We start from the raw sequence: 16,196 nt of genomic DNA on the forward strand, positions 1-16,196 counted from the left end.
CTAAAAAGGGCGTAAGTAATCAGGATACGGTAGTGCATCATATCCCAAGTGAAATACCTCACAACAACAAAAACCACCTTCAACGCGGTTGAGTCGACCCTGAACAAATTCAGTCTCCCGCCTTAATGCGGTTGAGCCAAACCTTTGTTTGGCACCATAGTGCGAACGAGTAATCTTGGACACGCGTCATACTTAGATAAGATGATGGCACCACTGCCACGTGTACCACGATGTCAAGGACGTGTAGTTTTAGACACACGTCATGCAAGCATGGGCGTTCTATGACGGGGAAGGCGGTGGCGGAATAAGCCATCGCTGGACGACGGATGTCACGTAATCCGCACGTCCTCGAAAATGGATAAGGCTCGACGAGTGCGGTAACATTGACGCCATCAGTAGTTTTCATGTGGGATTACCCTATCGGAAGACGTTGACTCATCAGTAATTTAGACGTCATGCTTAGATAAGATTTAAATACGCTGTAGTGTCATCATAAATTTTATATTAATTTATATGGCTTTCGATTAGTACGTCGGTTTTCATTGCTAATCAATTGTAGCAATATCGTAGAATTTGAATTTTACATCTGGTTAAACCTTCCATAGCATTACATCATTATATTAACGTGACATAGTAATTTGATCGATCGAAGGTGTTGTAATCGTAGCAGCAAAGAAACAAAATCAATCCTTTTTGTGATAGCATGTATTATCCGCAACATCAACCTTTAAAAGATATATATAAACCATATTTCATAACCTTTGATATGATATTTATATATTTTCTCTTATTCATATAAAATAAGAAGGAGAAATTCCTCTATTTAAATTCTCTTTTATCCTATAAATATTGTTACGATCTATCCCTATAAAGGGATCCCTTGATTAAGTGTCTTTCACCTATAGTCTTATGTTGTACTCAAAATTAATATCAAAAAAGTTTTTTTTCTTTCTTTTTTTTTTCTAACATGATATCAAAATATAGATTTTGGTCTTTTCTCTATTGCGTGAGGATGCTATGAATTCATATCCTCTCGCCTCCATTGTAGTTTTCAATCGATGTTGTTTCGAGTTTTAAGGAATAGCTTTATAGTACGTTCTTGATCATACTTATGTTAATATTAAATTATTTACAAATAAATAATTTGAATTATTAGATTATCTTTTAAATAACTTAAATTTTAATATTTAAATAAATTAAGAAATTAATTGATAAATATACTTGGTTTTACAACCAAAGAATGATGTGATTCCATAAGCATTAAATCGAGGCCCTTGATTATATTTATATATATATATATATATATATATATATATTACAGAAATTAGGATATAAGTAGATCTTTCGAATTAAGCAGAACCCAGATGGATCCGTTGTCAAATACAAAACACGTCTAGTGGCCAAAAGATTTCACCAACGATAAGGTATTGACTTCACAGAGATATTTAGTCTGATTGTTAAACTTATAACAATCTAATTTATCTTGAGTTTGGTCATTATAAAATGCTTTGAACACCTTGTACTGTCTTAAAAATCTTGTTTATTTACAAAAATAAAATTTCTTACCAAGTTCTAATTTTATTTATTTCTTGCTCTTTGACTTCACCTTGTGAGCTTGTCGGCAATCTGTTTTGCCTATAAAATTATTAGCTTTTCAAAAATCAAATCGAAACAAACTCATTAACAGTCAAAGAACAATAGTTATAAGTTTATCTTGTCGGAGATGCTATCTAATATCTACCAATAATCCCTATTTTCTCTTACAGGTGCAATAATAATGTCAGGAAAATATCTACAGTGAGTAACCAGGTCGATACAAGATTTCCAATTAGCACATTTGGTCCAAGTCACTCTTGCGCCTGCAGAGATACATCAAGGAGGGCAACCGAGTGCCGGTCTTGACCACCATCAAGCTTTTTGTCGACGCCATGGCTTTCTCTCTATATCGTTAATCTTTCGGTAGAGCTCGAGCTCGCACCCACTAAGTTAAGTATCACCTTGTTCAAGAGCTTCAGCAGTTCTGATAGAGAAAATATTATGGATCAATTGTCATTTGACACATGATCTATATGCAATGACCAAGAGAAAATAAGACCTGTCTTTTGATTTGTATTTTGCCTCTTCTTTTTTTTCGTCTATGTTAACTTTTTATCATTTTCATCTCGTTTTACCTAACCTAGGGATTAACTTAGACGTCGGATAGACCTATTTGGATCTCGATCTTTATACAGGTCATGTCAGAGCACCTGAGTGCACCAACACTGACTTCTGCAAGGCCTACATCATCACCTCGATGACGTCTCATCGTTTCTCCACACATGTAGCCAGATTTACCTGAATTCTAATGTCATTTTTCCCTGACAGGCTCTATCGTCCTCCTTCTGCACGCAATCTCCCAATATTACGATTCTGAAGCTGTAGACATCCAACTCTTTGTTGGTCTTGCCGGTGAGGAAGTATTCAGGGCCATGTAACCCCTCGTCCCTGCCAAAGCCATCGTCTGCATGTCATGTTCATGGTCCACGAGTCTTGCAAGGCTGAAAACGCTCAGGTTGGCGTTGAATGCCAAATCCAGCATAAAGTTGTTGGGCTTGATCGACGTTGCGGTGCACCAAACATTTCTCCCACTCTTTATGGAGGTAGCCTATTGCAGAGGCCAAGCCTAGGGTAATCTTGTGCCTCGCGAGCCACTCAGAGTGCTTCTTGGTGCTATGGAGGGAGGAATCAAGGTGTCCATTGGGCATGACCATGAACTCGTAGACGAGCAAGAACTCAGTAACATCTAAGAAGCAGGACCGTAGTAGAGAAAAGTGTTGGATCCGAAAGACATGGAACACGACGAAACCACCAACCACGAGTTCGAGAGCGCGAGAGGGCCAAAGAGGTTCCCCTGTGGAGAGTTGATCACCGGAACAAGAGACTTCATCGAGGAGAGATAAGGAGGACTTGGGTCAGTCTACAAAGGTTGGCTGAAGGAGCTGAGGTTTGATGTGACCATCAAAAGGATCATCTTTAAGGGATCAAAAGATAAGACAGACGATTAGTCGATTGGGTGATCGGAACCTTGTGCAGTTCATCGATTGGTGCTACCGGTTCATGCCCAGCGGAAGCCTCGACTCCTGCCTCTATCGCACCATGAAGCACTTTGAGTAACGTGTGAGGCACAGAACTATGGGAAGTGTGTGGTGCATTCCAACATCAAGCCAACAATTAATGCCTTGTTGTTGTCTTGATAGCCAACATCAAGCCAACTCCTACCTCCCTACAGCACCATCAAATTGTTTATCTTGCAGGATTTGGCATTCAAAGCCAAGTTAGGCGTTGTGGACCTTGCCAGGCTCATGGATCAGGACTTGCATATGACAGATTCGGCACGGATGAGGGGTACATGGCTCCAGAATACTACTGTCTACCCTAGCCATAGCTAGCAGAGCCAACAATGAGTTGGATGTCTGTAGTTTGAGATCCATGACATTGGAGATTGCATGTGGAAGAAGGACAACAAAGGAAATGGTGTGAGAGACATTCGGAAGGCAAGCCATTCTGGACGCGGCGGAACCGACACTTTTCCCGCGGACGTTGACCTCCATAGATCCTTTATCGAGGTGGAAGTCCTTCCCGACCAAGATTAAGATGAAAAGAGAGGAGTGCAACTCGGTTTATATAGGGGATGAGGGAGCATATCTAATAAGGTATGCTGGTTTCTTTTTATTTAATTTTACTTTTAATTAATAATAAATATATTATTTTTTTATTAGAGTGTTCAAAAGTATATATATATATATATATATATATTACTGAGATTTACTCGGCATAAAAGATTAGAACGTACAAAATGATATTAAAGACGAGCGTTGGTTATGGAATTTTAATTTACCAAATAGGCTTTAAGATGATTAATTCAAAATTTAGATTTAATTGTGTGGGGTGTCTATTAGGTTCAGTTCAAGCAGACCGAAGCTCATGTCTAGTCGAGATCGAAGTTACCTTTGATCAGACCAATGGATTAGGCAAACCAGACTTAACTTTAGTCAAGGCCAACTCGACTTACACCAAGCCAATGGTCCCCTCAAGATGACCACACCTTTAAAACAACTATATTTTTTAAGTTAGCTATAGCGTTAAAATCATTGTATCCTTTAAGTCGAACATATCCTAAAAATGATCACATCCTTCTAAATGATCATATTGATCCAATCTCGACCTTAATAGATTGGACCTTAAAATAACTATATTTTTCAAGTTAATTGTACCGTTAAAATTATTATATCATTTAAGTCAAATATATCCTAAAAATGATCATATCCTTTTAGATGATTATGTTGATCCAAAACGAGAGTCATTTATATATTTTTTTAAAAAATAATTGTTACGAAGAAATGGATAATGAATTTGATGGGTTCATAAACTTGACCTCTTTGTGACAAATGGATCAGTGGCTTTAAACATCATGGTTCCAATGATTGATAACTCATAAACCCAAAATGATATTTTCTTATCTACTCTAAATAGAATTCTCATGTAAGTGAAATAAAACATTAATAGATGTGAAATAAAGATAGAACAAATTTCATGAATTGAACCTCAATCATCTATTGATGCCAAGTTATCTACAGGTAATATATGCCTAAGGATAGATCTATTCCGAAGTTTAACGATAAACACTCTTATACATCCGAGTCGATAATATTTCAACTTCGATAGATCAATCATTTCTTCAAGTCAGTTATGTCCACAAGACGACTATCCCTTTAAAGTAATTATTTTTTAGGCTCATATTATCACACCTTTGTAAAAACAAAAAAATAAGAGTCATTTATATATATTTCTACGAAAATTGTTAATAGAGATATGGATGATGAATTTGATGGGTTGACGAGCTTAACCTCATTATTCCCGGAAAAAGGATCCTTAGAAGCGTGATGGAGAAGACGGACGAGTAAAGTTTGACTGGTCAACACGAGTTTAGTAGAGGCGCCAATAACACCGTTAGTAATATATAATTGCAAAACATTATAATGTAATGTTGGTATCATAAACTTGCCATAGTATAATATAATAAGCCAAAAAAAGACGCCGTTGCCGGGGATCGAACCCGGGTCACCCGCGTGACAGGCGGGAATACTCACCACTATACTACAACGACTTTGTTATTTAATTATATATAGAAACTTATGAGAGATAAAAATAGCACAGCATGATTATGATTATAATTAATATCGATGCCGACTTTTAGAGAGGCCGTTGTCGATGGTGAAGACCAGAGGCGGACGAGGATCCACAGGGAGAGAGTGTTGTGCTTAGTGGTGGGTAGAAGGATCCTAAAAGTTTAGGAAGAGGAAGAATATATATATTGATAAGAATTATAGTGAGATTATTTTTTATTATACAAAGCAAATGGTACTAGAGGTCTATGGAAGGCAAGTCATTCTGGAAGCGATAGAACCGACACTTTTCTCACGAACGATGACCTCCATAGATCCTTCATCGAGGTGGAACATCTTCTCGATCAAGATTGAGATGAAAAGGAAGGAGTGCAACTCGATTTATATAGGGGATCAGTGAGCATATATGTTTACTTTTCATTTAAGTTTACTTTTAATTAATAATATTTTTTTATTAGAGTGTTTAAAAGTAGTATATATATATATATATATATATATATATATATATATATATATATATATAAATTGCTGAGATATATTCTTTATGAGGGCAAAAACGATTAGAAAGTATAAAATGATATTAAAGTTGGGCATTGGTTATGGAATTTTAATTTATCATATAGACTTTAAAATGATTAATTTAAAATTTAGATTTAATTATTCCAATGTTAAACCTAATATATGCTAATATGCCTGAACATGTATCATAAGTAGTTAAGTGTCACTATATGCCTAAGAATGAATATATTCCACACACCCCAATTCACTCAAGTTGACAATGTCTCGACCATGATAGGTTAACCACTTCTTGAAGTTGGTTGTGCCCTCAAGATGACCACCTCTTTAAAATAACTATATTTTTTAATTTAACTGTAGTAATAAAATCATTATATCCTTTAAGTCAGTACATATCCTAAAAATGATCAGATTGAGCCCTAAAACAATTACATTTTTCAAGTTAATTGTAGCGTTAAATTATTATATCATTTAAGTCGGATATATCTTAAAAATGATCATATCCTTTCAGATTATTATGTTAATCAAACCCGGAGCACAGTAGATTAGGCTTATGTTACTAAACATATGTAAAAAACAAGAAAATGAGAGTCATTTATATATTTTTAAAAAAGAGTTATTACAAAGAAATGTATAATGAATTTGATGGGTTGATAAGCTTGACCTTTATGAAAAATGGAGAAAAAGTCAAATGGAGAAAAAGTTACTCTATCAATTGTTTTAAACATCATGATTTCAATGATTGATAACCAAAAAATCCAAAATGATATTTTCTTATCTACTCTAAACAGAATCCTCATGTAAGTTAAAATAAGACATTAGTAGATATCAAATAGAGATGAACAAATTTCACAAATTAAACCTCAATAATCTTGTGATGATAAGTTGTCTACAACTAGGTTGTCTATGGGTAATATATGCGTAACGATAGATCTATTCTGAAGTCTAACAATAAACACTCTTACTCATTTTAATTAGTGTGTCCTCGAGACGATCATCCCTTTAAAGTTATTATATTTTGGGCTCATGTTATCACATCTTTGTAAAAATAAAAAAATAAGAGTCATTTATATATATTTTTAAGAAAATTATTAATAGAGAAATGGATGATGAATTTGATGGGTTGATGAGCTTGACCTCATTATTCCCGGAAAAAGCATCCTTAGAAGAGTGAAAGAAAGAAAGGCTTACATGTGTTGTGGTCAACAAGATAGTTGGTATCATAAACTTGACATAGTATAATATAATAAGGACCTTATTATTCCCGAAAAAAACATCCTTAGAAGAGCGAAAGAAAGAAAGGCTTACATGTGGTCAATAAGATAGATGGTATCATAAACTTGCCATAGTATAATATATAATAAGCCAAAAAAAAACGCCGTTGCCGGGGATCGAACCCGGGTCACCCGCGTGACAGGCGGGAATACTCACCACTATACTACAACGACTTTGTTATTTAATTAGATATAGATATATATAAGAGGTAAAAAAGACTGACCTAAAAGAGAAACTCGATTAGCTCCGTAAGGCAGAGACTGTGAACAAGCAGCAGCGCGACGGCATGAGATGAGCGTTGATAAAGCGGCCAGCATCTTGACGGCGACGAGATCCCGGAGGAAGGAGGGCTCGGCTATGCTCAAAGAAGATCAGCCTTTGCATAAAGGAAACAAGCGGAGGCGGGGAAATCCGTGGCCACAGGGAAGAGCGATGGAGGGGAGGAGAAAGGGAAGAGAGATCCCTTCTGATTTGGTAGCGGGGAGGCATCCGGCTTCGGCCACTGGTCGAGGACATCGACGAGGGCGGCGACCTCTGGCGAGGCTATCGTCGATGGTGAAGGCCGGAGGCGGAGGGCGATCCACGAGAGGAGGCTGCGCTCAGCGACTGTCGTCAATGGAGAAGCCCAGAGGCGGACGCGGATCCGCGAGGAGACGGTGTTGTGCTGAGCGGCGGGCAGAGATCCTTCTATTTTTATGGTAGAAATAGGAAGAATATAGATTTTGTATCACTTTTTATTATATATATATATATATATATATATATATTAAAGATAAATTAACCATTAAATATTAATATCTTTAATTTAATAAATTAACAAAAGACCTCTTTTATATGGCCACGCCAATTGGGTCGGATATTTAACCGTCTGTTGGATATTACAGAAGTATCATGTCACCATTATAACTATATTCGGGTTTCGATTGATCATCGATTTTAATCCTATTATATCATTAAAATTTTTGCATCTCATTAAATCTTTTATAGAATTACATCCCTTTATTAACGTGATATAGTAAGTTCGATCAATCAAAATCATAAATGTAACCACTCTACTATTATTTTTGTAGCAACAAAAAACAACCAGTCCTTTTGTGGTAGTATGAATTATCTATAGCATGATGAATCTTTCATGGCTGGAGGAACCTTGAATTGATAAGCCACTTCTTTTATTCCCTCATAATAAGAGAAAGACTGTTCTTTTGGGTTTAATGACAGCATCAATATTAAACGTCAAGCAAGAAGACTTCTGCTAATACCAAATGTTGAAGTGGATTAGTAGCCAAGTTGTAAGACTAGAAACAGTTCTCGAAGGCCAAGAAAACCGTAACCCATATGACCTACCGAGTAGCATGGCAGAAGGCGATCATAATTCGCTGTCAGTGCTACCATCTGTTCATCCTCGATGGACGACGACGACCACCAGAACTGAGATTTGGAAGACTTGGAATGTCCAAAGGAGTTCAACGTTTAGTCCACAACTAGTGCGCCGCTTCTAGAGGATAAGATGTTCCTCCCACTTCGGCCTTGGGAATCCGAAGGGAGTGTTGGGTGGACTGCGGTTTGGAAGTCAGGAAGGAGGCAGTGGTGGTTTGTTGAAGAAGGTCAAGCACTGGGGTCAAAGTTCTATGGCAGATCGGACCTCTTGACCTGTTGCATTCCAAGTGCTGGACTTGGACCCAGTAAAAACGATGGAAGGGATGTTTCCTGGTCCCCCTCCAATGGCGGAGAATTCTTGACCCAGTATAAATGATTAGTAAGAAGAAAGCCGTTCACTTGCGGACGGCCAAGAAAAGGCTTGTGCGTGAAGACTACGCCTCTCACTTTGGGCGTCGAGTCAACTTTTGTTCTTGAAACAGGAAAAAAAAGTAAACCTTTTTTGACTTCATCACTCAAAATGAACAGCACAAATCTGAAATCTCCACTATCCAAACACAGCAAGTCAGCACTCCAAGAAGATATGCTTGAGTGAGTCTCGACAGAGATGACAAATAAAACAAGGATCAAGGTAAGAGTGGAAAAGCTTAGACCACTAGTTAGATGTAAATAATCTATTCCAAGTCAGCTTCCAAAGGAAGGGTTTGACTTTAGAGGTCACCCCAAGTGCCACATAACCGTACAGCCTGGCCATATAGCCTTCTTGTTACTATGGACTTACATGCTCCTTTCATCGTATGTAACCCTTTGGGATTTTTCGTCCATAGCCACTGATAAATACCATAAATCAATTCCATCAAGAAAGAATAAAAAATATGTGACCATTTCCATATCAACATAAGTAGGTCAATAACAAAGGGGAGTATATACTTTCGATGAACATTTTCTTTTTTTGGATATTTCTTTTACCCATATTTTGCTGATGGTGTAGCCTCGGGCCATTCGGAACTCGACGATGAACACGAAGTTTAGCATCGAGAAGCGGACTCTCTAAGGATGCCTACACAGTAAGCTCCTACGCTTTCCCGATGAGCTTGGAACTCGATTGGGGTGATGGGGATATAAAGCGGAATAACCTTTGTATATGAACAAATACTAGAAGATCATGATATGCAGTGAAATTAAATGTAACCACAATCAAATAGAACACCAAGATATACGTGAAAAACCCCTCCAATGTGAAGAGTAAAAACTCACGGAGCAAACTAGAGATAATCCACGATGAGAATAATGAATATACAAATCTCAATCTCTTGCCCTAAACCCTAGCAAATCACAAGAGAACAATTGGGATACAAGGATCACGTCATTGTCCACGATATCTAAAACCTCCCCAAGTAATCACAGCAAGAGTCTACCGTGGATTTGATCTAACCTGAGATGAGAACACTGCTAGATGATTGAGAACAGCCTCTCTGCGTTGCCTTTCTTTCTCTTCCTTTTCTGTCTTGTTTTTCTCATTTTCTTTGGAATCGCGTGGCTGTTACCTTCTCCGAGGCAACGCAGCCACCACACCCCCTTAATGTTAATTAGGGTTAGGTTAAGAGGGGGACAAGGAGGAGAGGGAAGGACGGAGATTGCGAGGAGGCTATGGAGAACCTTCTGTAGGAAGTGAACAGGTGGATGGGGGATTGGGTGGAGAGGCATGAGGGTTTTGTGGGCTTTTGTAGACAAAGCAGTAGACGTACAACGGTGTTCTTCGTTCAACTATCAAATGCAAGTTCGCCTCACTACCACCTCAAACATAACACTCGGTACCACGAGAAGATAGAGGAGACGAACCATTGGCAGCTTCCTTACTCTAAAGAACAATGTACTAATGTAGAACGAGCTGCAAGCAGAGCCGCATTAATTGCAGCAAAAAGCAGCTCAAGATGTTGCATCGTCCTCCATGACGAGCTCGGCCATCCGGAACTTGCCTGTGCCCCCGACGATGCCCCGCTCTATCCTGCCGGTGAACACGAAGTTTACCGCCGACAGGTAGGCCGGCCTCTCCAAGGACGCCTACATACCATTAATAACAACCACAAAAAACGCCGTTGCCGGGTATCGAACCCGGGTCACCCGCGTGACAGGCGGGAATACTCACCACTATACTACAACGACTTCGTTGTTTAGCTTGCATCAAATATAGTATATATTATATAATTTATGTGATGGTATTTGCTTTTTGGTAAATGAGAAATTTAATGACTGATTTAGGTCTTTATTTGCTCTTCTGATTGTGAATTACCTATAGAAATTTGTCCCTTGATGCACATAATAATATCATATTATCAAACTGTAAGAAAATTATGAAATGGTGAGGGAATGACATTTTACTTAGTAATCGAAACCACATATGTTCATCCTCCATCGGACCAAAATTTTTCTAAACATATATTAGAAGATAAAAAGATCGTAGATTATATTGTGGCATGGCAGAGGGTGAACATCTTGCTCTATCAGTGCTACCATGGAATATTAATATCTTTAAATCAATAAATTAAGAACAAGACCTCTTTCATATGGCCAATTGGGGCGGTTGGTTAAGCTTCATCTGTTGTCTAGTGTAGAAAATTACTAAGACTTGATTAGAGATTGTATTGGATCACATTTTGAGTTAGCATAGGACTCTTAATTAGAGTTGTATTGGATCAGATTTTAGTGAAGAGCTGAAACGGATGGGTCAAATTCAAAGAGTTAAGGGATTGATTCAATACTTTGATATCCTCTTTTATAGGTCTAAACTTGGTTCATATTATTGTAGCATGCTTAACTATATTTCATGTATCGGGTTTTGATTGATCATCATCATTTTTAATCCTATTATATCGTTTGAATTTTTCATTTGATGATGTCATGAGTATCGTCGACCGGTGAGTTGACATGATTGGTTTACTATCGAAGGTGCAAACTCATCGGGATGTCTTTTCCTGACTAACGTAAGAGACTTAATGAGGTGAGACCGCTTAGTCTCTTCTTAGCTGACGTGAGAGACTTGGTGAGGTGAGACTGCATAGGTGATTCGGTCGAAAACGATCTTGTCGATGGGGACCCAGTTTAAGATAACGGGGTAGGTAGTATGGGATCTTCCTAGTAGTAAGGTTCCCTATTTAGGTTAAGTTGTCCGAGTGTCCTTTAGAGATGATTTGTCTCATAGTTGTGTGACTGCATCTTGACAATGGGGTCGCCTCTTGTTGGCCGATGAACTTGCATGTGAGGCTAGTGCCGAGGTTGTCCAGCATTGTCCCTCCAATACTTAAATCAGCAAATGAGAGAATAAACAGTCAGAGCTATATAATTGGGTAGAAATATGAGGGGTAACACCATTTAATTAATTCTCGACCTTGAAAAGCATCTCCGAACATAGAATAATACATAGTAGACAATCTTGGCTTTATGTACAACTTTAGGGAGAGAATGAGAAGAACATAGTAGGAGAAACGAAAAGTTAATCATTCAAAATATGAAAATTTTCTAGTGAAATATTAACAATAATCAATGTATCATGTGCATAATTGATTTCTTCTTCTATAAAATCTATTTTTTTATCTTATTACTATACCCAAAAATATGTATTTAATATTTTTATCATCAAGTTTACATCTTTTTTCCATAGGAATATAAAAATAAGCAATACAACTAAATACCTTTAAATGAATTATATGTTGTTTTCTATTCAACCATGTTCCATAAGATATTTTTCCTTATAGTAGAAAAATGATTTAATAAATATACAACTGTACTCATAATCTCTATCCAAAACTACTTTCGTATTGCTTTTTCTTTAAGAAAATATATGACAGTTTCGACCACTTCTCCGTCCTTTTGCTCTGCTATTTTATTTTGTTGGGATGTAACTTGTAGTTAGTTCCCAATGAATACTTGCATTCCTATAAGAAATAAAAAAATCTTTAGAAATAAATTCAACACCTCTATTAGTATGTAGAGTTTTAATAAAACAACCACTTTATTTTTTTATATATGTTTTAAATTTTAAAAAACAAGGAAGACTTTAATTTTTTCTTTTAGAAAATATACCTAATAAATAATAAAAATATTTAATCAATTATCATATTCTTCTGATTTAATAATTCTAATCCATCATAATTCAAATGACCATATCTTTTATTCTATAATATCAATTTATCAATAGTAGTAGCAGTTAGTGCATGCAACTAGAAATCTGAAAATAATAAGGAAAATATTTTATTTTTTATAATCCTCATAATTGATATTAATTTTTAAATTTTTTTTATTACAAATTAAATATTTTTATCATAAAAATAGCATAATATCCTTTTCCTATCGATTACCCTATATTAATGAGATTTTATTTTAAATTAAGAATAAATATCACATCACAAATAATTTTTTTATCAAATTTAGTATTCACAAAAAATATTCCTTGTCTTCCACCTAAACATTACCGTCATTTCTTGAAGATCTAATTGAATTATCAAGTTTTTGAAATAAGCTTTTATCCGTTATCATATGATTACTATATCCACTATTGAAAAACCAAGCAAATCTATAATATTCTTCATCATATATCGAAAAATATTTTCTTCATCCTTTTTTTCACTATTATTTTCTTCATGATAATTTACTTATTTTTATTTTAATATTTTTTTCAAGATAATCATATTTTTTACTCTAAAAGCAAATAGAAATATTTGGATTTTTATTTTTATATCAATAATTTTTTTAATATGTCTAATTTTTTATAATAAAAACATTGATAGGGTCTTTGTTACATTTATCGGAGTTCTTGTTATCCTCATATGATTGGCCTTGTCCACTACCTCGTGCGCTAGATCAAGGCTCTACTATTTTGATATCTTCCTTGAGATTTAGTTTATGAATTTTTTTTTAGTCTTTTTGATCTATCTTCATTTCAAAAGTATATTTTAAAATTTTATTTGGAGATCTATTTATTTATTTATTCATGAACTAAAAACGAGCTCATTAATTCATCAACAAATAATATACTTATATCTTTAACTTCTTCTATAATAATAAAAATTATATCAAATATTAGAGATAAACTTAATAAACCCCCTTTTTACTATTATTTGATCTTTTATGTTTTTATCATAAGATTTTATTTAGTTCACAATAGAAAAAACTTTTAAGAAAAAACAAGTGATAAATTTAGAATCTTTCATCACGAGAGTTTTGAATTCAAGTTAAGAATTTGAAGCTTTAGAGTTTTTACCTTGTTTGTGCCTCCAAACACACTTTTTAATATTTTTAAGATTTTTGTTAATATTGATGCTAACATGATTCGAGAAAATAGCGACTTATCTATTTCTATTCTAATTGTAGCATGTAGAGAGCTCTTATATTTTTTAATATATTTATATTCATCTGATTTTTTTTAATCTTTAGTAATATTAAGATCCTATATATCATACTTAACAAAATTATTTTTTTTATCAAATTTGATAATTTTCGAAGATAGAAAGAAGCTGGTAAGAGATGTTTACTCTAATGCCAACTATTTTTTTAAATTAATTTATTGAGTTTTTTAATCGACTTACTTTTATTTGTCTTCTTCAAATCATATCACACTTATTGATTTTATAAAAAACTTCAGGAAAAAAATAATAATAATAAAAAATGAATAGTATTTTCAATGTTTCGGATTCATCCCAAAATAAGTATTTATATTAGTTAAAAAATAAAATATAATTTTTTAAATAATAAAAAATTCACCGTAGTCCAACAAATCTCATCACCCTTATCTATTTATCTTAATCTAAATTCTTATCTTTTATTTTATCTAATTTTAATTATTTAAATTAGTCTTATCAAATGATTGGTAACCTCTAAGACTAGAAACAATGATCTAAGGCCAAGAAGACCGTAGACCATTTGACCTGTCTAGTAGCGCAGAAGGCGATCATAATTTTCTTTCAGTGCGACCATCTGTTCTTCCTCCATGGACGACGATGACGACGAGCACTGAGGTTTGGAAGATGGTGATGGCCAGCTGCCATCATGAGACGATATATATATATATATATATATATATATATATATATATCCAAGATGGATTGGAAAGTTAAAAGGAGTTCAACTTTTAGTCCACAACTAGTGCGCCGCTTCTAGAGGATTAGATGTTCCTCCCACTTCGGCCTGGTGAAGAAAATATCCCTAGTGTTGGAGGAATCCGAAGGGAGTGTTGGGTGGATTGTGGTTTGGAACTTAGGAAGGAGGCAATGGTGGTTTGTTTAAGGTCAAGCAGTGGGGTCAAAGTTTTATGGCAGATTGGACGTCTTGACCTGTTGCATTCCAAGTGCTGAACTTGGAACCAGTAAAAGTGATGGAAGGGATGTTTCCTGGTTCCTCTCCAGTGGTCGAGATTTCTTGACGCACTTCATTTTTCTTCCTCTTCTTCTTCTCCGAGGAACCTGCGCATTTCCTCTAGAAAACACACTCCTTGTAATGAGCAAGTCTAAAGGCAAAATGTAAGGAAAGCAATGCCACCATAAAGTTTCAGTGATGCTTTGAATTACTTCTTAAAATTGGTTTTATTAAATAGCTTAGTGGTGATTTTTTTTATTGATTGATTTATAAGAAGAAAGATTGTCGAATTATTTCTTCCTTTCCATAACAAAAACAAGAAATAATCGTGATAGATTGAATAACAGCCAAAACGTAGTTTTCTTCGATTAACAAAACTCATCGATGCTGTTTGGGAAGCAACACACCCTTGTCATTAACGGAGGAACAATCCATAGTACGACACATCCATACCTAACAATCGCGTGGGTTTAAACGCTGGAACTGCTTTATGGACTTTCATCCCTTTCGCTTTGAGTTGGAATGAGTCTAAGTCCATAAAGCGGTAAACGAACAATGACTGCTCTTTCTGACTGGCTTCGTATTTGTGTTTGAGTGCGAGGGTTCTCAATCGGAATTGGTGTCTTTCCTGAAGAAAAGAATAGAAGATAAGAATAATTATTGAAGAAGCTTTATTGAAGAAGTAAAGAAGCTTTATTGAAGAAATGAAAATGCTTTAATACATTAATATGTTCCCTCTCCTATTTATACAAATTAGCTATTGTTACGATTGCTATTGCTGTGAGGGCACAAGCGTTCCCTTCGTTCTCCTTAAGTCCACCGACTGTTGGCAGATCAGCGAAGGCAGCGAAGACTACCGCGATGAGGAAGATGAGGATTGGCTGTGAAGCCTCTTAGGAATGTGGCTATAGCGGCGTTGGTCGCTGGCCGAAGACAAGGGTGAAGCTTCGCTTTTCTCAACAACGTTAGTCGCTGGCCAAAGGCAAAAGCGAAACTTCGCTTTTCTCACTGCTCTGATACAATGAAGAAAAGAATAGAAGATAAGAACAATTATTAAAGAAGTAAAGAAGCTTTATTGAAGAAGTAAATAAGCGCTTCGATACATTAACATGTTTCCTCTTCTATTTATACAAATTAGGAGAAAGGATTTCTCTCAACAGAATAGAGGATTTTCCTCAATGGACAGAAAGATCAGAGCTTGATATACCAGGTTTCAGGTTTCATCCGACCGAGATGGAACTGTTGGATTTAAGACGGAGCTATTGGATTTCTACCTCAGAAGTGCAATGCAAGGGAAATGCTTCAATCAATAAGAGATCCCCGGTAAAGTATTATAGTAATTTTGGATTATAATATGTAGAATAAAAGAATATGATATTTGATATGAATGGTGAATTTGATTGATCAATCAAAATAAAATTATTTTAAATAAAAAATATAATCATAATTCATCGGAAAAAAATATTGGTAATGTTTGAATTAGTACAATTCGATTCTAAGCCACTTACACGA

At 35.5% G+C, this 16,196-nt stretch overlaps 3 non-coding genes across 3 annotated transcripts; all 3 read right to left on the reverse strand.

Annotated features, from left to right (window-relative positions):
* Positions 1-5,074: 5,074 nt before the first annotated feature.
* TRNAD-GUC (transfer RNA aspartic acid (anticodon GUC)) lies at positions 5,075-5,146 on the reverse strand. The gene has a single exon. It is a non-coding gene; the product is annotated as a tRNA-Asp (tRNA).
* A 1,911-nt stretch (positions 5,147-7,057) lies between these two features.
* Positions 7,058-7,129, reverse strand: TRNAD-GUC (transfer RNA aspartic acid (anticodon GUC)). Its single transcript has one exon. It is a non-coding gene; the product is annotated as a tRNA-Asp (tRNA).
* Positions 7,130-10,427: 3,298 nt separating this feature from the next.
* TRNAD-GUC (transfer RNA aspartic acid (anticodon GUC)) lies at positions 10,428-10,499 on the reverse strand. The gene has a single exon. It is a non-coding gene; the product is annotated as a tRNA-Asp (tRNA).
* Between the last annotated feature and the right edge of the window lie 5,697 nt (positions 10,500-16,196).

Source organism: Musa acuminata, chromosome BXJ3-9 (assembly GCF_036884655.1).
Source record: "Musa acuminata AAA Group cultivar baxijiao chromosome BXJ3-9, Cavendish_Baxijiao_AAA, whole genome shotgun sequence".
NCBI classification, from domain to species: domain Eukaryota; kingdom Viridiplantae; phylum Streptophyta; class Magnoliopsida; order Zingiberales; family Musaceae; genus Musa; species Musa acuminata.